The sequence below is a fragment of the Leopardus geoffroyi genome, chromosome E1 (assembly GCF_018350155.1).
Source record: "Leopardus geoffroyi isolate Oge1 chromosome E1, O.geoffroyi_Oge1_pat1.0, whole genome shotgun sequence".
Classification (NCBI taxonomy): domain Eukaryota; kingdom Metazoa; phylum Chordata; class Mammalia; order Carnivora; family Felidae; genus Leopardus; species Leopardus geoffroyi.
The window spans coordinates 58,703,316-58,723,886 of NC_059330.1; the positions used below are offsets into that span (position 1 = coordinate 58,703,316).

Below are 20,571 nucleotides of genomic sequence, written 5' to 3' on the forward strand. Positions count from 1 at the left end.
CCCCTCGCCAGCCGGCCCGGCCAGGATGGAGGGCTCAAAGGCGCCAGGACCACCCCCGCCAGCTGTCAGAATGCCCACAAACATGGACTGAAAACCTACCGTGAGTAGACAGCCATCCTATGCGCTGTGCAGAAAACGGGGTCCCTGCCTTCGAAGCATTTACGATCTAATATGGGGGACAGATGTGCAAACACCTACAGGAATCTGTCATTTCTCATTCTTCATCAGTGCCAATTATGACTCCCAGACACGTGTCAGGAAGACCAGGGCAGAGGGAGCCTCAAAAAGGGGCTTGGAGGGCAATTCTTCACGTCCACTGTGCACAAGCACGTGAGCATCAGGAACGCCCACCCACCTTGGATGGGGCCCTACACGCAGCTCTGCCCTGGGCTGATGGAAGGATCTAGAACCTCCCCACTTGCCTTCACCATCTACCTGACCAGCCAAGCAGCTCCTAGGATGCTCCAGGATAAATGGGGGTCACCCCTGGCCTTGGCACGCCACTGCCAGCCACGCATATGTAAGGACTTCATGAGGAGACCCCAGGGCTCCTGGCCTCACTCAACCCCAGAAAACATCCGCCCTTAAACCACGGGCTCACGACGTGACCACACGTGTGCGATGCCAGAGTCTGAGACCGCCTCTCATCCGTGGGAAAGTGAGGCCGGCACGAAGCGGGGAGCCGGCTTCTGCAAGGGGCCGCACCAGCCCAGCCACACCCAAGGCACACAGGCAGTCACTGGAATGAGGGGAGAGAGGCACTCCCCACCGCCCCCTGCACGTGCACAGCATCTTCCGCTCTCTGCCAGGCTAAAGGCAGGGAAACCAGAGACCCGGCTGAAAATGAGCCCTCTGGGGTCCCCAGTGCTAAGCTTTAGCCGTGTGGTCCAGCACCAGGGCCCTCATGGTCACTACAACCCCCAACACCCAGACTTCACTGCCCAATCCTAGCCCCCATGTCCACTCTTGCTCGTTGAGTGCCCCCACACAACCCCGGCTGCCTCCCGCCTTCCTGGGAGAACACGGCCGGCAGGGAGCAGAGGGCCCCAGGGCCCCCAGCACACAAGCAGATGGCTATTCCATCCGTCCCAGGGGAGAAAAGCGGCCAGACCCCAAGGTGCGCGATGTCAGGGCGATGTTCAGCTACAGCCTGGTCTCCTTCCTATCTTGCTGGTGTTCTGGACAAACAGGCTGAGTCGGCAGGTAGCAGAACAGTGCCTCTCCTCACGCTGAGGGCCCTTCTCCCAGAGGGCACATGAGTGCCTGGCCAGAAGGAATCTTGCCTGGCTTCTTTCCCCCACTTCGATCCACCCTTTCCCCACCTTCCCTATCGGTTCTCCCCAAAAACCCCCTGCAGAAATTCACCATCTGTGCATGTGCTATCCAAGCAACAGGTGCAGGGGTGCTTCAGGTTATGGCTGCCCTTACACACATGGCCAGGCACACGTGTGTGCTCCTCGAAGAAGCCAGAGCCTATGCAGGGGCTGAAGCATGCGCGTGCACGCGCGCGCGCACACACACACACACACACACACACACACACACGCTCCTCGCTGTTAAGGACCTGCAATGATGTATTCTCTGTTCTCCCAGCTATAATTATTTTAGCGTGGGAGACAAATTCTGTCTCCAGTAGCTCAGAAGCGTTACATTAGAATATCACATTCTGTGGTCTTGGAAAATCTCTATGGTGTCCCAGCTCCTTCCCTCCATCCTGGGACACAAACAGCCTCTTCAGATGGGTGAACACACCACAGAGGCCCAGCACGGAGGCTTTGGTGCGTGCTCCAAGCCGATCCACTTAGAGCGGGAGACCTGGGAACCACGCACGCAGGTAACCATGGCAACTTTGGGGAAGTTAAAAAAAAAAAAAAAGTTTGTGAGTTGTTGGTTGTTATTTGGTGCTGAGGTGGGGTGGGTTCTTTCCTTCTTCTTCGAGATAACAAGGTCCCTGAATAACACTTTTATGAATGTTTTGGGTAAGCGTCCAAGGCAGGAGCTGCCTCCAGACATTCAATTACCTTCCGAGGGGAAAGCACGCATCACGTCTGAGCACCAGTCACCAGTCAGTGGGCTCTGTCCTTGGGAAGGGCTGCTCTCCATGGGGTGACCTCGAGCCAGCACCTCCCTTGTGTATTGCAACGCCCCCCCTGCACCTGCCCCTCCCCCCAGGAGTCTTGACATTGGCCATCCAGTCCCTCTGGGTCCCCATCGGGCCCCAGGACACCATTCACACACCTCCCACTGTGGGGAGAGGATGAGGCCACCCGCGCAAGATCCCAACCTCGCTCGCAATCCACACACACGCATGCACACGCGTGCACAAAGGGCCAGCGTGCCTGCGTGTAAACACCATTCTCCCTGCAAAAGCACATGCTCGCCCACGCTCGGAAACGCCGGGTGCCCTCCACGGGCCCAGCTGGCCTCAGCAGGGGGCAAAGGGGAACCAGTGCCCTGGGCACCAGCCCTTCCCCCACGAAGCCAACGGGAGCAGGCTTTCGATGCCGAGGGACGTCCTCACGTGTCATGCCTGCACACGCACACACGCACGCACACCTCTGCTGGTTCAGGGGCCACTGCGCCGGCGTGGTAAGTCACGGCGGGAGGCGGTGCGGCTCCGCCAGAAGCCGCCCTGATTGCGGGCACAGCCCCTCGGAGCGGAACAGAGGTGGAGCCCCGCCCGGGGCACGGGCTGTAGCTCGCGAGTCGTTTATTACACACGCAAGACAGGCACGCTGAAGGGCTCTCGACGGCCACTGCGAGGCTCCGTGTCACAGCCGTGGTGCCGACGGGCTGGGCACACGGCTGTGAAAAAAAGGAGTAGTTTTTTAAAGGCAGAAAAATCCCAAATGGCCCTCTCAGCGTTTCGGTGTGCATAATTGTAGTATCCGAGTTAACGAAAGGCCCGGCGTGCTGGCCGGCTGAATACCCGCTAATGCCACAGCCCGCGTCTCACGCCGAGCGGCTCCGGCACCGGCTTGGAAAGCAGACCCCGGTGGGGAGGCGGGAGCGGGCGGGCCAGCACGGAATAAAGCACGCTTCTAGGAGGGACGGGGCTCCCACGCAGGACCGTATCAGCAACTAGCCAGGAGGAGGGCCGAGCAGCCCTTGGCACCTCATTTCCACTAAGTTTCCTTGAGGAAACTGCCAGAGTCTCGGAGGCGCTGAAGACACAGAACAAATGAAGGAGGACGGCCGCTGGGCTCGGCCGGCCCCCTGCGCCCGGGCCTGGCAGCCTGCAAGGGGCTGTGTGGGCTGGAAGACAGGCGTGGGGCCCGCCGGTGTCCTTGATGCGCGTGGGCACGCGTGCATCCATGCACACACCGGCTGTGCGTACACGCACACACGCACTCTGCCGTCAGGTTGGCGTCCGCTACTCCGACGGAACATTCCAGTCTGTGGCTCTCACGGGTGCCGGCTGCTGAGGGGACAAACAGCCTGCAAGCGTGTCACCCAGAATCAGCCCCTGGGGCCCCCCGGCACACCCCCCATCTGGGAGAAGACCCCCGGGATCCTGGGGACCCAAATGCTATGGTGCTCAGAGCACGTCAGATCCCTCAACGGCCCATCCTGGAGCCTTCAAACCCACCCCCGAGGGGGCTCCCACCGTAAAGGCCCCAGCAAGCAGTCCAGCCCAGCCATCTGACTGGAGGTGACTGATTTATTCTGACCGTCCTGACTCTTAATGACACCGCTCTCCTCCAGCCGTGCGTGGCTTTAATTGTCCCTCCAGCAGGGCAGGGAGGAACCGTAAATCTTTCCTCACGGCTGCTCTGAGCTCAGCGCCCCTGGACCTACCATATGACACCCCCCCCCGCCCCCCGCATCCCACCGGAGAAGCCTGCTAGCTCTGAAGGTGGAGGGGGGCAGGAGGTAGGGGGAGCAGGAGGAAGAGAAAGAGGCTGTGGGGTCAGGGAGGGGGAAAGAGGGATGGGCAGAAAAACACGTAAGGCCACGTGCTCTGCCTGCGCCCAAGGCGGGGAGCACTGCAGAGGACTCACCCCGACAGCCATAAGGTGCGGTGTGCATGGGGGTGCCCCGGGCCACGCCCTCCGGCCCCAGCTCTCAGGCAGCCCGACTCCAATAAAGCGGGGCCAGAAGCTGGGGAAGTCTCCGCGTTCACACCCCTTGCTGGAAAACAGCACAGCCCTGAAAGGAACCCACTGGGGAGGGAATTCTATTTCTCTATTCCATCCGCACTGTGTGTGCAACTGACCCCGGCCGGGGGCACAAGGGCCTCCCCATAAGAGACGGGGGCAGGCCACGGGCTCAGAGCCCCAGAGGCGGCGTGGGGACAGAAGACCTGGCCTGGGGCCCAAAGCACACTTCCTTCCCCTTCCAGCAGACTTAATTCTTCTGTAATTCTGGTGTATATTAAAGCATCTCAAGGTAGTGCACATCACAGTTATGATTATTACCTAAAGACTTCCCTTACAGCCCTCATTTTCCAGCACTTATTACTTTCAGAAAAATTATCCTCAGGGGCCCAAATTTCCCAAGTCTGGTCTTGTGAGTTTTCATCTTAGGATCTGAGAAAAACATATTATTGTGTCCATGATGGGGGAGAGAATACGGCGGGGGTTGGGGGGGGGGGATCCTTCCTTAGTTGATCTGGATGTCGACACACAGCCAAGAAAGAATAACACGGGGTGGGGGGCAGAGACCCCGTGCTGCATTTTTAACATGTAAATACAGATACTATTGTCAATGACCTGGTTTTATTTGTACCCATCTGTTCTGTGCAGACACTTCTACTTTTAAAATGAGATTTCAACCCAAGCCGGGGGCGGGGGGGGGCGGGGGTAGAACCCACACAACATTCGTTTTACATGCTTAAGCACGGCCAAGTCAGGAAAGCAAATGCTGATCACTGCAACGCTGTCAACGCCCATACAGCACCAGACATGTATTTTCCAACTCAAGGGAAAACTTGTAGAAAGATCCCAGCCATGGTCATGGAGTGCCGGAAGAGTCCAAAGAATGAGGATTCTATGGGGCTCTACTTAACTGTCCTAGGAGAGGTCTGTGGCGGGAAAGAAAGATGCACTCGCTTCCAGTCACGCTGGAAAGTCGTCCCTGACACCTGCAGAAGGGCTTTCGTGGTGAGGAGCAGGGCAACGGGCCGCCCCACCAAACAAAGGTCAGGTCACTGTCCAGCTTCCGTGTCCCTCCCTTCGGCCAAGAGCAGACTCGCGGTAATACGCACCATGGCATCGGCTGACTGCGAGTGCCACTTGTAATATTACGGTGCTGAAAATATTAATTCTCACCTTGTGAGTTTTCCCCAGCTCTTCTCTTTTCTGCTAAGATTCCAAAACACTTGACTAATGTGCCCACGGATGGCACCCCTACGGGGCAGGCAGCGAGTGCTATCCAGTCCATTATGAGCAGCTCAGGGAGCGCAGCGGGGAAGTCGGTGAACCGCAGCCCCGTCCCCGGTCTACAGGAGGCCTGTGTAAGCAGCCCCTTGGGCCCCGGCTCTGCCTCGACTGTCCCTGCGGTGGGGGCCCCAGCCATGCCTAATGGCACCACTGTGGTCCCTTCAATGAGGAAGAGTCAAGATTCCAGAAAGACAAACGCACTTTATGTTTACTGCTAATGGTTTCTGCAACACCATGTTTTGCTTTTCACTCATCTCCACACCGAACACAGAGATGGAAGAGAATCCCTCTGTCTGACAGTAAGTGCCACGGTGGCAACCTACAGGTTCAGAGGGCTCTGGTGGCGGGGGCGAGGCCAAGGTTCTTCTTCTTTCCCACCCCGCATGGAAACCCAGCTGGCAATGACCTAGGCCCCCCCAGCCCAGCAATCCAAGGCCATTCCTGCAAAAGCAAAGAGCCCAGGTGCCGCACCCCCCCAACTGCGATCCTTGAGATTGCCCCCCAGGAAGTGGAGGTGGGGAGAGGCGGCCCGAGGCAATCCACCGCCAGCAGGCCAGCCTCCCCTCTCCCAGCGCCCTGGCGACGGTGATCCCTGGGTCCACAGCCCCACCGACAGGACCTCCGCCTGGCCTGCTCCTGACGACATGAGCTGCCCGGCTCCTCCGGGGGGCCCCTCCTGGCCGCCCAAGCAAGAAATGACCAGAGAGACGCCAAGCCTCATTTCCACCCTGGCACCTGCAAGCCTACCTGGAACCATTTTAAAACCGTGTCGTCTCCTCACGGCGACAGGAAACAGTGCAATGTCCTTGACCCAGACAAGACACTCGCTCCTGTAACAGGCCGGCGGCACCAGAAAGGCCCGCGCTCGCCACCGGCTGCTGTGTGCCTACTAAGTGCCAGCTGGCTGTACGTCCCACCTCCCCGCTGCTCGGCTGAGTAAACAGGTGTGAGGACCTGCCCCACCCACAGGGGGGAGAAGGCCGTATCCCCTCCCCACGGCACGCCGCGGTCAGCTACCCGCCCCACGCTGCCCACCCCCCCCCCATGCCGGCCCTGCAGGCGCTCGCGCTGACCAGCAGTGCCGCCGCCTCCAGGAAGGCCTCCAGAAAGGTAATGAGCTTTGTTCACAAATTGTGCTGCATCTGAACGTGCATCTAAAAGCGTGTGTCCTGGGGGTTCGGCTGATGGGAGGAGGCAGTGATGTCCAATCTCAGGGAGTCCCTGTTAACAAGGAGACTGACGGAGGGTTCAGACTGGACCCCCGGGGAGAGGCCAGGCTGTGAGCATGAGTCAGCAAGCACTGGGGGAGCCCACGAGGAGCCAGAACAGAGGCATCCGGTTTTCCTTTTTCTCCTCGGGCCCCAAGGCAATGGGAAACAGGGCAACCCCGTGTGCGTGGCCATGTCATGTGAACCACTGGAAAACGCCTTCACGCCTCCTGCGGCAAACAGGAGCCTACAAAGCCCTTCTTGCTACCGCCAACAGAAAAGAAAACAAACACGTGGTCGGGGAGAAGTCCCCAGCAGGAGCTTCTGTTTGCAGGTGCCCAGCAACTCCCATGTACAGACCAGGGAGCAATGCCGGGCACCCAATCCCTAAAAGGAAACTTCCAGAAGATTCCAGAACTTAATCTAGAGACGCTTCTAATTTATGTTCAGTAAGGGTTTTAAACCACTGGTTTAGTGAGAAATTACGCTTTTAAACATTGTTTTGTAAGTTTCTTTATACGCGTCGAGACAGCAAAAACATGCGCACAAGCAGGAGAAGGGGCAGAGAGAGAGGGAGAGAGTCCCCAGCAGGCTCCATGCTGTCAGCACAGAGTCCGACGCGGGGCTCAAACTCACAAACAGTGTGATCACTACCTGAGCGGAAGTCAGACTCTTAACCGACTAAGACACCCGGGCACCCCAAACTATTTCTAACTGTACCTGGGTGTTCGTCCCCCTTTAAATATCCAGTTGAATCCACCTTTTTAATACAAGTACATTGCGTGTTCTTTGGCTTTTCCCAGAGGCTCCTGTTTTCACACACAGAGGCTTCAGCGCTGAGAACAATGTGCTTCTCTGTGCTCTCGTTATCCTGGCCTAAAGGAAAACTATCCTGAGACATGATACCGAACCCAGGAATCCCCAGTCACCTGGAGCCCAAAGACACAAACTGCAAGGGGATCAGGAGAAGTGCCCCAGCCCCAGAGGGTCACCCTCCCTGTCACTGTCACCTCCCAGGCTCATCTGGTGTCACGGACAAGAAGCCATTGATTGGTGAGCAGGGCTGCAGTGTTCCACCTATTCACAGGTAGAGCTCCAAATGTGCCCTAGGCTTGTGCAGTGCACTACCCACACAACTGTACTGGCAGCCCCGTGAGAGGGGATCTTTTGGAGGGGACTATGTTACTTTCTGCTTTTTTGTTTTGGTGGAAGGAGAATTTTGAAGTGAAAGTAAGATGTCTCAGAAATAAGGGCACACAGATTCTCCTCTCTTACGTGCCAAAGATACAAGTTATGACCTGTCTGGTCCCCCAGAAGGAACTTGATGGAACTGCGCAGGGTCTGGCCGGTAGCAGGTGTCTGTCCCCAGATAGTTCCCTCACCTGTGAGTGGGGCTGTTTTCTAAAAGGGTGCAACAGACATCCCTGAGCACCTGCCTCTTGTCCTGGTTCCCAGTCACAGTCCAGTATATACTGGACCAGAGGGTTGGCTCACTCCCCACAGCATTCAGCAGACACCTGGCAGAGACACCTGCACACACAGCACTGATGACAGGGGTGGAGGTGACATGGAGCCCGGCACGGCGAGCCACAGTGCAGTCACTTCTCCCTGGCTCTATCCTTCTAGAACCTTGGGAGGAAGATCTTAGTACAGCCACTAACCAAATCAATAGGTGCTAAAAACACACATGTTCTCCCTCATTTTGTTTTCTGCTGAGAATATGCCCTGGCTTTAAATATTAAACCTTAGGGGCGCCTGGGTGGCACAGTCGGTTAAGCGTCCGACTTCAGCCAGGTCACGATCTCGCGGTCCGTGAGTTCGAGCCCCGCGTCAGGCTCTGGGCTGATGGCTCAGAGCCTGGAGCCTGTTTCCGATTCTGTGTCTCCCTCTCTCTCTGCCCCTCCCCCGTTCATGCTCTGTCTCTCTCTGTCCCAAAAATAAAATAAACGTTGAAAAAAAAAAATTTTTTTTTTAAATATATATTAAACCTTAAAAAGTAAATCTTGCAACAAGAGTTGCTTTGCTCTTGAACCTCAGAGAACACCACAGCCTCTAAAGACCCCACCCCCCACCCCCGAACATGAAGTTAATGCTACCAAGTTACAACCCACCCACCTCCAGTGAGATCAGCAGGTACCAGCCTTGAGCTAGACTCAAAGGAAGACGTCCCTGTCACACTGCTGAGCACGTCTTTCGGCCCCCAATTTAAAATAAAATTGGGGGCACCTGGGTGGCTCAGTCAGTTAAGCATCCAACTTCAGCTCAGGTCACGATCTCACGGTCCGTGGGTTCGAGGCCCGCATCGGGCTCTGGGCTGATGGCTCAGAGCCTGGAGCCTGTTTCCGATTCTGTGTCTCCCTCTCTCTCTGCCCCTCCCCCGTTCATGCTCTGTCTCTCTCTGTCCCAAAAATAAATAAACGTTGAAAAAAATAAAATAAAATAAAAAAATAAAATAAAATTGGGGGCACCTGGGTGGCTCAGTTAGTTAAGCATCCAACTTCAGCTCAGGTCATGATCTCACGGTCCGTGGGTTCGAGGCCCGCATCGGGCTCTGTGCCGAAGGCTCGGTGCCTGGAGCCTACTTCGGATTCTGTGTCTCCTTCTCTCTCTGCCCCTGCCTGCTCATGGCCCCCCCCCCCCAAATAAGTAAACTTAAAAAATGAAATAAAATAACGTAAACTAAAAACTGACAGTGTTTCCTAGGCCCTGAGGACCCTGCCGGCTCACCATCCCTCGTCCGTCCCTCGTGATGGCCTACCCTGCTCCTGAGTGAGAGCATTCGGTTCTGCTCACCTAGACAGGCAATGCTTTCCAAAACGCAATTTGGATGCTGAGTTCCCCCGCCCCTTACTGAAGGAAACACTTTCAAATAAAGTAACACGTTTTATGTCCTTTATTATCTCAAGTCACCTCCTAAGGCACGATTTGGTGGCGGCTCATGTGCTGAGAAGCTGCCACAGCAGAGTCGTTCACGTGGTGCACTGCTCTCTGAAATGTCTGTTTTTTAAGCCAAAGCAGTTCTTGGCGCGAGGTTGTTCGTCCTTCCGTCTGTGGGTCCCCCACAAAGAACAGACCCCACCACGGACTCAATCATTACCACCATCCAGCTGCTGATTGAAAGCTGTCCTCGACTCCCATAGGTAATGCCAGGAGAAAGTCACTTATGAGTGCCTGCACCAGTCAGAAAATACGGGGGTGGGGGGGAGAAACAAAGACGTGAAAAGGGGAGGAGAGACAGACAGACAGACAGACAGTGAGAAAAAAAGGCGGGGGAGAAGGAACCGGAACGTTATCAATAAAAGAGGCAGCGACAGTTCAGAGAGAAACCTACTTCAGAGAGGCTGCAGAAAATAAGATGTTTCGGTTGCCTGCATGTTTCACGCAGCTGTGAAAATAGTGAGCTGCTTCATAAAAGAACGTGGGGAGATATTGCAGCTAATCAAAAAGACTGAGGTGCAAATGGAATGTGTTCATAAAGCTGGCACCTTGTGCGGAAGAAAAGGGATTTAGGGAAAGGCAGGTGCCCAGGAAGGAGCATCTCTGTTCAAGGGGGAAAGTTTCAAGATGGTTTTTCCCCTTCACTTGTTTAAAAATAAAAAATTCCTCACCAAATGCCAGCTGTGTGTCAGGTTCCATTTGTCTTTATAACAGAGTATCAAGAAGGAGTGTGGAAATAAATAAATACAGAGAGATGACTGACCAAAAATTGCAGGCAGGCGGACAGCCGGGCTGGAGGAGGTGAGCCCCACGTTGCAACTGCTGAAAAATAACATTTCAGTTTCGAGCTCGGCACTGTCACCCCATGGTCACCGAGACACCCCTGCCCCCGCACGCTCCTCCAGGCCCGTTATACTGTCCCCCCACCGCACCCCCGACACTTCTGGGTGGGATAGGAGCTGCCTTCCATTTGTACCCTCCTTCGCTGCTGGGTCCACGAGCAGGCACCAAATAGCACGCACGTAAAGGAGGAGGTGGGGATACATCAACCACGGTCAGAACCGTGAAAGCAACTTGTACACATCACAGGATAAAGGAGCCTCGGGCCATGGTTGGGGGGGGGGGGGCGGGGGGAGGGGGCTCTGGAAAGAAGTCTGCAAGGGAGAGACAGGCCTGAGCTCTATACCAGGCTGGTAAGGATGCACAACTGGGATACAATCTTTTTTTTTTCTGGCTGCTGCCATATCTAGTATATCCCAGATAGCAAAGAGCTCCATCATTTCTCTCCTTTTCTCCCACAAGCCATTGGCAACGCTTCAAGTTGAGTAAGTGGCAGGAACACCACAGAAGGCCCACTCTGGAATGGCACCCAGGAGTCCTCCCACCTGCCTGCCTCCTCCCGAAATCTGCCTCTTTGCTGGCCCTGGGCTCCCCTGGATCTGTCCGAGCCTCAGGAGCCCTCCCCTTCCCCCTAGCAGGGTGAGGGCAAGCTCCTGGCGGCAGCGCCCCCAGCGGCCCCAGGACGTGTCAAGAGGCGGGAGCTCAGGAGCGCAGGCAGCGCGCCCCGGGCCCTGTCCTTGGTGCTGCCTCCGGCTGCACACCCGCTGCACCCTAGGTAGCAGGGGGCCGCCCAGGCCTCCCCACTCCTTCCCTCCAGCTTGGCCTCTGGCCCCTGCAGAAGGTCAGTGAATACACCCAGCTCTACGCTGCTCCTGCCCGAGGGCACTGGGTGAGGGGCATTCACAATGAAGGCCCAGCACAGAGAGGCCAGGCGGGAGGTGGAGGGGCAGGAGGGGGGTACTTCCTGGACTCCCAGCTCCTCTCCCAGCGTCCTGAGACAACCCAAGGCCCAGGAGTGGATGGCGGTCTCTCTAAGCCCCAGGCCTCTGGCGGGTGGATCAGATAAATCATTTAAGTCATCTTTTTATGCAGGAAGGGAATCGCTGTGGGAAAGGGGCGCCCCGTGCCAGAAAGCCCCAGCAGCTCCAACGCAAACAGCCTATACGCCACTGGCAGACCACCCCTCACACGCAGCTGCCTCACCAGGCCCAGGCCTGAGTGCACCCCGTTCGCTTCACCTCTGCTCCCTAAACCCCAGGGCTTCCCACATCACCCACGCTGTCGTCCTCCCAGAATCTCCCAGCAGGAGAACGAGGGGTTAAGCGTCGCTCCCAGGAGTGTGCCGCGAGTCGGTGCCCACGCAGGGAGGCCTCCAGTCCCCGGGACGAACGGGGGTGGCAGCCTTGGTCCTCGGCTCTGGAGGCAGCTCCACGCTCCCTGGCGGAGGCGGAGAGAGCGAGTTCGCCTAACTGGTGCTCAGAAGGTGCCCCTCCGCCCCTGACGCTGCCCCCAAAGCCCCCACCGGGGGCACTCCCCCTACCCGCAGGCACCCTGCTTTCACCGGGCAGCGCTCTCAGCGCAACTTTTCTGCCTCTCCCTCCACAATTTTCGCTCACCTGGAGGGTCTAGTTTTAATTAGTGTAATATCCCCCATTAACAACGCCGCCTAATTAAGACATCCGCCCAGATCCACTATGCACACTTAATGAGCACTTTTACTTATTTTTTATTTATTTACGTATTTACTTTTCGCAGGCCAATAAAACCACAGCTGTCTTCCGACTGAAAGACCTCATTACGTTCGACCTGACTCCATGAGCCTGGCACCTGCTTGGTGCTAAGTGCCCTGGGCTCCCCGGTGGGCGCCCAGGGCGTCCCCGAGCCAAGCCGGTGTCTCAACAGGAAATTAGCAACCTGGCGCAGGCAGAGGCCCGACTTCACCCCTAGGTGAGGAGGGGACAAGGAGGTCTCTCCTGGGGGATGGTTCCTTCAGCCCCTCTCCTTTGCCTCCACTGCCGGGTGTTTCGCGCGTCAGTAAGTGCGGCGCCGCGGGAGTCCTTTTTAAAAGTGGCCATTAAAAAATAAACCTAGTCCCTCGGAAAGGCTGGAAAGCTGTCACGGAGGAGTTTCTCCCCACCCCGCAGGACCCCGCGCTAGCTGGCGGGGCCGGAGTTCCAGACTCCCAGAGACACCCTCCACCCCACGTGACACTCTGGATCCCAGGGCCGCTCTGGGACGGACGGGGTCCCAACGTCCCTCCGCGCCAGGCGCCGCTCCCTCCTCCTCTCTCCGACTGGGTGAGGGCCCCTGTCAGCGCGTGTACTGCAGAGATGCCGGGGAGGCTCTGCGCCCGGCAGTGGATGCGACCTTGGGCCTCGGGCCGCGCCCGGGGCCCCGCGGAGACAACCCTCCCAAAGGGAGGAGCGCCACTGGCCCCAGAGCCGCCGGGGCAGAAAGTTTGGGCCAGGGGTATGCCCCGCCGCCCCGGCTCCGGCTTCTCCAGCCGGGCTGCGCTGGCCCCCGGGGGAGCGGCCAAGGCTGGGGAGAAGCAGACTCGGTTCGGCTTGGAGCCTCCCTGACGCCTCTCGGAGACTCCGCCGGGAGCGCCCCCAGCCCGCCCCCTGGAGGGCCCGGCGCGCTGCTCGCCCCCACCAGTCCCCTCCGCTGCCTACCCTCGCGCACACAGCGCGGCGGCCCGGGTCCTCTTTAGGGAGCCGTGGGAGCCCCTTCCTTCCCACAACTCCTTTGGGTCAACTCCTCCCGTGAAGCCCCCACCCCCCGAGGACTCGGGTGCCGGGGGAGAAGGGGACTGCACCCCGCGGGGTCGCTAACCCCTGCTCCCACCCGCGCGGGCTCCGGCCGCCCTCCGGGACGCGCCCCGCCGGGCCGGGATCTCCGTGCGCCTCGCCGCCCCCCCCCCCCCCCCGCTGGGGACTTCCCCGCGCCGGGCATTGTGCCGCCGCCGCCGCCGCCACCACCACCACCGCCACACAGCGCGCGGGACTCCCCTGCGTCTCCATGGAGCCCGACCCCGGGGCCTTCCCATTCACAAATCCGCCCCTCCGGCCTCCGGCTGGGCCACGTGTCCCGACCCCAGCCCGGGAGGGAGCCGGGGAGCCCAGACCCCGCGCGGAGACCCCTGACCCCGAGGGCACCACCCCTCCCCGCGCGCCTTCAGGACGGTCCCCGGCCGCGCACTGCAGCCCCGCCTCCCTCTGCGGGGTCTCGCGAGCCCCTCCCCGGGCCGCGCTTACCGCCCCCCCCCCCCGCCCGGCCCCCAGCCCTCTCCACGCGAAGGTAATGACCGCCGCAGGGCGATGCGCGGGCGGCGAGGGTCGGGCTACTCACGGGCTCAGCGCTCCCCGCGGCAGGTGACGGGGGCCCGGCGGCCATGCCCCGGCTGCATCCCGGCCGCCGAGCGGGGGCAGCGGCGTCCCGGGGCCGCGCGGGCACCGCGAGCCGGCGGCGAGTGGCACGCGGGGCCGGGCTCGGGCGGCGGCAGCGGCGGCGGCCGCGTCTCCTCCGACCACGCGAGCGGCTGGGGCCGGGGCCGGGGCCGGGGCCGGGGCGGCTATCCGAAGAGGTTCCGCCGGCTCCGGAGCAGCCCCGCGGCTCGGCGCTCCGCACTCGCTCTTCTTGGCCGCCGCCTCCTCCTCTCTCTCTCTCTCTCTCTCTCTCTCCCTCGCTCCCTCCCTCCCTCTGTACCCCTCCCTCCCTCCCTCCTCTCGCCTCTCTCTCCTCCCCCTTTCGCTCTCTCCCTCTCCCCGGTTCCTCCGGCTCGCTCGGCTGGAGCGAGGAGACAGCGGGAGCACGCGGCGGCGGCGGCGGCGGCGACGGCGGCGGCGGCTCGGGCGGAGCGCGCAGCGCGCGGCAAGGGAGGGGGCTCGGGCGGCCGCGCGGCCGGGGACAGCAGCGGGGCGGGGAGGCCCGACGCACCCTGGCGGCCCGCAGCGCCGGCCCCCGCGGAGCCCCCGAAAGGAAGAAGTGGGCGAGGCGCAGGGGTCCCGGGAGCCCCGAGCTGCGGGGGTCCCCGCGAGCGCCGCCCACCGGCCCTGGCCCCGCCTTTCCTCCCTCCCCCTCTCCCTCCCTCCTGGCGATCGCCGGGGGCAGGCAGCTCCTATGAGGACCCCTGCCCTCCCACCTCCCTGGCCGTGGCCCAAAAAGGACAACACTGGGGCGCCCCAGAAATGCAACTCAGGCAGGGGGAGAGAATGCCCCCCCACCCCCCGCCCACACACGCTCCTCTGCCGCTGGTCTGCATCGCCTTGCCTCCTCTTCCTCTTTGCCCACAGGCCTGAAATCCCCGGCCTTGCCACTCTCTCTGGATGGAGAGTGAAGGGGCCACACAGGGTCACTGCTGGGGTGTTTGTCCAGACTGGCCAACCCAAACTATGTAAACATTTCTGCCCTGGCTGGAGAAGTGGGGCTGTCACTGTCACAGGTCAGCTTAGGTTGCACCTAAAATCAGAAGAACAGGCAGTCCTGTCCCCCACCCCACCACCCCAGCCCCCTCTCCCAACCCCAGCGAAGGAGCTCTGGTTTAGGGGCTGGGAGGGGAGATGGAAAGCCAAAGCAAAGGGCCAGTGGAGTGGGGATCCTGTGGGGCAGCGGGATGAGACGCTTGGGGGTCAGGAAGGTCAGCACCAAAGGCAGGTAGTAGGCCCCCCACTGTTCCAAACAGACCCACAGCACTGGGCAGGGCCTTGCTCTCGTTTCTAAGGGAAAAACAGATGCTGGGCCCAGAATGCCACAGGGCGGGGGGGGGGGGGGGGGGAGCTATAACTTCAAAGATGTTCTCGATCTAAAAACAAACGAAAAGCCTGTCCCAGGTCGCTGTTACTTCTGGATGCTGCTTCTGGAACCATGATTCCTCCCTGCACCTGACTGTCCTGCTTCTCTGCGTGAGGAGAAAGCATGTCATGGAATCTGGGGTTTGCTAGGAGCCTAGAAGACGCAGAGGCAGTGAAGGGAGGGATGTGAACTCTGTGTTCCCGCATGGCCGGGGCTCTGAGCGGCCAGCTGCCTTCCCTGCAGGGTGAAGACAGACAGTGTCCAAGACAAGTGGCTACTGTCTACTTACAAGCTTAATGCTTTTAATTTCTGGCCCTCCAGCCTGTCTGCATCATTGATCTGTCTTGGCCAGTGGGGATCGTGCTATACAATTTCGAGTGGGCTGCTCGGCCTACAGCTAACCGCCGGATAAATGCCTTGACCACCAGCAAGGTAGCTGCTTGGTTGACTGAACTTTCCCCGGCCCCCATATTTAAAATGGCACATCCCTGCTCGAAAGACCTAACTGGCTCTGTCTGTCCTCTGCTGTCGGATGGTCCAGGCTTCCGTGGCCTCCAACTTGTGGCTGGGCCCACCCGCTCCCCATCACCCGACTGTCTCCTTACAGGCTAGGCCTCTTCCTTCACAGGCAAGGCACAGCTCCTTATAGGCCGCTCTTCCGGATCATTCCAGAAAAGCCCTCTGAAGACAGCACCAAATCTTGCTCCCAAGCTCCAGCCAGTGCTCGGCCCCTTGTGTGTGGGCCGAAGACGGCATCTGTGGCCGCTTTGGCCACAGAACCTGCACACCGGGATCCCCCCTTGGGGACAGGCCCCAGCGAGGCTGGCCTCGAGCCCCAGGGAACAATCCTTCTGGCCGCAGCTGCCATCAAACTAGGGATCTGGCCAGAAAAGGGCATCAGGACCCATCTGTATGTCCTCTTATCAGGAGCACCTAGGAGGCTGTCCATCTTGGGATATCATCCAAGAGGATTTTACAAACCTCTGACTTGGAGACTTATTGTTTTTTGGGTTTTCTTAAGCAAGAACAGGGAGGAGGAACTGAGAATGGTCCTTTGCGATAATAATTAGGGACAAAACGAAAGGAGACTTACCTCTGAGACTAGAATGGCAATCCCCCGAGGAGAATGAAGCAGGGGCTCTGGGGCCAGAGAGGCATCCTGTACTCCAGAGGTGGGGAGCCCCACTCGGCCCCCAGAGCACCCCATCCCGCAGGCAAGGCCAGGAGAGCCCCTTTCTCCTCCTGCAGGTTTTAGGGAAAACCTAAAGACATAAACTTGCTGTTTCCTGGCACAGAGCGGACCAGCCTTCCTCCAGGAAAGCCCCAGTGGACACGCCTACCCGGCCCTCAGAGCTTCCCGTGGGCTCTGCACGGGGTAGGAGTAGACCCCCCCCCCATTACCAGACACTGAGGAAAACCGTTCAGAGAACAGCCACCAAATAACCCAGGATGGGTGGGAGGGGGCAACTTTGAGGAAACAAAGAGGAGAAAGGATCGGAATCAGCCACTTGAATGTCCTCAGAGGCAGCAGACAAGACGGGCACCCACGCACCAAGAGCAGGACGCCCTTCGAGGGAAGGCACTTAGAGGACGCCACCAGGCAAATTTCCCTAGAGAAGAGTTTCCAAGTTCTGAGTACAGCGGATGGAAACTGACCCACAGGAAGGCCTATGAACACAGAAAGCACAGCCCTAAGGACAAAGACCCCCCCCCCCCACCCCAGTCTCCAGGTCCCGTAGAAAGGAGCCCAGACGAGAAGGGGCCTCAGCGGGTCTCAAGAGCAGAGGCTGACAGATGAGGCGGTGCCAACGGGAAAGCTCTCCTGGCCTAGGATCCCTTCCTCAGCCAGATTAACAACCAAATGTGAGATTAAAATAAAGACGCTTACGCACGCGAGGTCTCAAACACGTTTATTCCCTACGCGGCATTTCTCAGGAAGCTACTAGAGGGTGTGCTCCAACAAAAGAGGGGAGGAAGGCCTGAAAGCGGATGATGGGGGGCGGGGGGGGGGGGGCAGATGAGCCAATGGCTCTAGTAAAAGGGAGAGAGGAGGGCCATCTACAGGAGAGACAAGGAAGGTCGTGGGAGGGGAGCCGTCAGAGTAGAGCAGGGTGGTGGCGGTCCAAATGGCAGCAACACACACGTCGAGGGCTGTGCTCACCAAAACGTCTCTGGACGTGTGAGGCGTCTGGGGGGCTCAGTCGGGTGAGAGTCCGACTCTTGATTTCGGCTCACGCCATAATCTCGTGGTTTGTGAGTTCAAGCGCCGCGTCAGTTCTGTGCTGACAGCCCGGAGCCTGCTTCGGATTCTCTCACTCTGTTTCTCCCTCTGACCCGCCCCAATTTGCACCGTTTCTCTCTCCCTCTCTCAAAATAATAAACATTTTAAAAATGCCTCTAGCATCATGCTGCCCGTTTAACTCCAAATGTTCCCCGCCCAGGTTCAGGTCTGTCCCTGGCCTGCCTGGGCCAGTTCCTGATGGAGCTCCTGCTCTCCTCTCCAAGCACTGCCACCTGTGTAAGCTGAAGGCACTCGTTTCATCCCTCGGTAGTGACCTCTTAGAAACAGGAGGGTGGCCCCGGTGAGGCAGAAAATGCAGATCAGCCTATTCTCCCCCACCAACCTGCTGGACACCCCATCTGGGGTGGGCCCTCCGTCCCCCGGGAAGCCCTCGCGGCCTTGCCAAGAGCCTCCTAGAACAGACGCCATGGTGCCTTCACTGACTCCCTAAGAAGGGCTCTTATAAACTCAGCCCGAGGCCACACTGGGACCCCCAAACCACTCCCCTTGTCTTCTTTCTCCCCAACCCTCCATCCAAGACCAACAGCTGAAGCGGCCACGGCAGAAAGGACACCGTGGCCCTTTAGAGCGACCACTTCGCACAGAAGGAGGGAAGGGTGGGAGGAAAACAGGATGTCGGGGACTTCTTTTCCTTGTCGGTCTTTCATGACCTTGTCAGAGCCGCAGATGACCAGCTGGCGTGCTGGTGGAGCTTGTCACCGGGCTTCCTGGGTGAGTCTTTTCATCCAGCGGAGCAAATGGTAAGGCTACTTAAGGCAACGATAACTTCCTTGCTAGGAAGGCCCCTCCTCCCTCTCCTCTCTCCCCTCTCCACACCATATTTATATTACCTATAAATACACAGTGCTTCCGTTTCCCCACCCCCACACCCCACTGCTGGCTACGCAGGGTTTCCCATCTGGGCCACGGTCTGAGCAGCGCTGTGGATCCTGAAGAAGTGTCTGCCTGTATTCATGGCCGGCCCACAGGGACTGCCCCACAGGGGCTGGGAAACAACCCACTAACATTCCTGCATGCGGGGCAGACGTGCAAAAGCTTATGTTCTGTGGGGCTCCGGGGGGTTGTGTCTCCCAGGCCCCAGGAAATCTAGATCACGGTGAAACCTGGGGGGTCAGAGGCTCCAAGTACTGACTTAACCGGTGAAGTCACAGAGGCCAGATCCTGGCCTCTGGCCGCAGCGGGTGGAGAGGCCCTCATGCCACGTGGAGCCACAGCACCGGCCACGCCAGCTGGGCCGGCTGCACACCTGAGCCACCACCCGCCCACCCTTGCTCCTGGCGGTCGACCGCACCGTCTTTGTCACTGGGAAGGGAGAGCTCAGACTTCCTCCCCTTCTGCCTTTCCTCCCAGAGCCCCTCCTGCTTTCTCTGTCCAGCCCTCTCGTGCCTCCGCCTCTCCCATCTTTCCTGCTCTAGGGGCCTTCACCCACCAGCCTGAACGCAGATCAGGTCCCACCCAGGCTGTGAGCGCCATCCAGAGACGCTGCTCTCTCCCCACGGCTCCCGCCACCCTCTCCCCGTTATGGATGACAGTTCCCACCTGCTCCCAGCACCCCACAGAATGCCTCTCCCAGGGCCACCAGGGATGGGAGTCCCCAAACCAGCCCGCGCTCCACCCTGAGCGCGCGTGATCATTTGAGGCAGGTGGCCCTGCTGTCCGCTCCCTTTCTGGAAACTTCCTCCTCATCCTGCGCGACAGCAAGCTCTCCTGCTCTTCCCTCCTCCTTCCTGCCGCTTGCTTCCCTCACTGCTCCCCAAATGCCAGCTTTCCCCGAGACTCAATCTCCAGTTCACGTTATTTTCCTCCACGATCTTACCCCTTCCCCGGCTTCCTGTCCCAGATGTCTTCATGGCATTTCCGACTGGAAGCAGCTCTAGAGGTCATTTCGTACAGTCCCCTCCTGTCACATTGGAGGAAACTGAGGCTCAGAGCAGCCAGGCTGTCAGGGAACCTGCGCGGAAGCCCTGGACCCTCAACCCGGCCTCGGAGTCTGGGAGCAGGGCTACCCCCCGCCCCCACCGCACCTCCCACATCACATGCAGGGGAGCAGGTAGGTGTATCTCCAATGTCACACACACACTTCCAGACTTGATATTTTATTTAAGAGTGTGCAGCTCTATATCAGTACCCGGTTACTTGCAGTTCTGACATTTATCTTCTCGAGAGGAGGGCGAACCCCTTGCAAATCATGCCATGTCTCCTCCCACGTGGATGGGAAATGTCAGAGGGAGATCCAGACAGCTCAGGGTCCTGTGTCCACATTGCACATACTTCTCTCATCACCCTGCTTGATAACGCAGCTGCTTCTGGAGAGCCGAGATGGCCTGGGGACTGTGCGTGGGGCACAGGGCACAGCGACCCCAGGTGCCACCCAACTTTCCTAACCGGGGCGGCGGCTGGAGCTGAGAGCCTCCTAGAACAGATGCCGAAGTCCGTTTGAGGACCAGTCGGTTCCTCCCCATCTTCCTAGACCGACTCGTTTCAAGTGGGACGCACGCCATATCTTTGAGCTCAGCCTGTGATCGCACAATAATACCCACCCAGAAAACAAATTAAAAATAGGAAAAATCCATCCGAGTCGTGTGTCTGCCGAGGCAGAGTGCTGTCAGATTGCTAGGCAACCCCAGGCAATCCTGTGGGAAGAAGGTCTGTGCTAAGCTTGTTCCACAGAAGTAGCACTCTTGTCCCTTTTGTGTGGATGTGCTCAGCCGAATCTGAGCAGACACGAACAGAGGGAAGGCGCGAGCGGCCCAAGCTGAAGGCGCACGCGTCCGCCTGGACAGACAGATTCTCCGGGGGACAGAGAAGACGCCGGGTGTCCACAGGACACGAGACGCCTGGATGCACCCTGGAAAATCAATCTGATTTCCCCGTGTTCCCCAAGAGCCACATGTGTAGCACTGTGTAGGCAAAACACCTGAATTTTATCGGACACCCCCCCATGTTCTTCACCACCTCCAGCAAGAGGTGAAGGGAAGCAAGTTCAGGAGGCTGGAGGCAGATGAAAGACGGCTGCGTGGCAGGAGACGGGCTGAGAAGGGGAGCCAGGGCTGGAAAACACTGAGTCATGGGCACATCCGGCTCTGTGCTCCCAAGGCTCCGGCACTCTTCC

General features: G+C 59.0%; 1 protein-coding gene across 2 annotated transcripts in view; it reads right to left on the bottom strand.

Moving 5' to 3' along the window:
- Positions 1 to 20,571, bottom strand: part of RBFOX3 (RNA binding fox-1 homolog 3) — a 452,855-nt gene that overhangs the window by 408,531 nt on the left and 23,753 nt on the right. The window contains exon 1 of one of the 2 annotated variants that reach the window (XM_045489764.1): positions 13,715 to 14,052. The exons of the other annotated variant lie outside the window; for it this stretch is intronic. The gene's annotated coding sequence lies outside the window, so the exon portion shown is untranslated. Of the gene's footprint in view, positions 1 to 13,714; positions 14,053 to 20,571 lie in introns of those variants that run through there. 2 annotated transcript variants of the gene reach the window in all.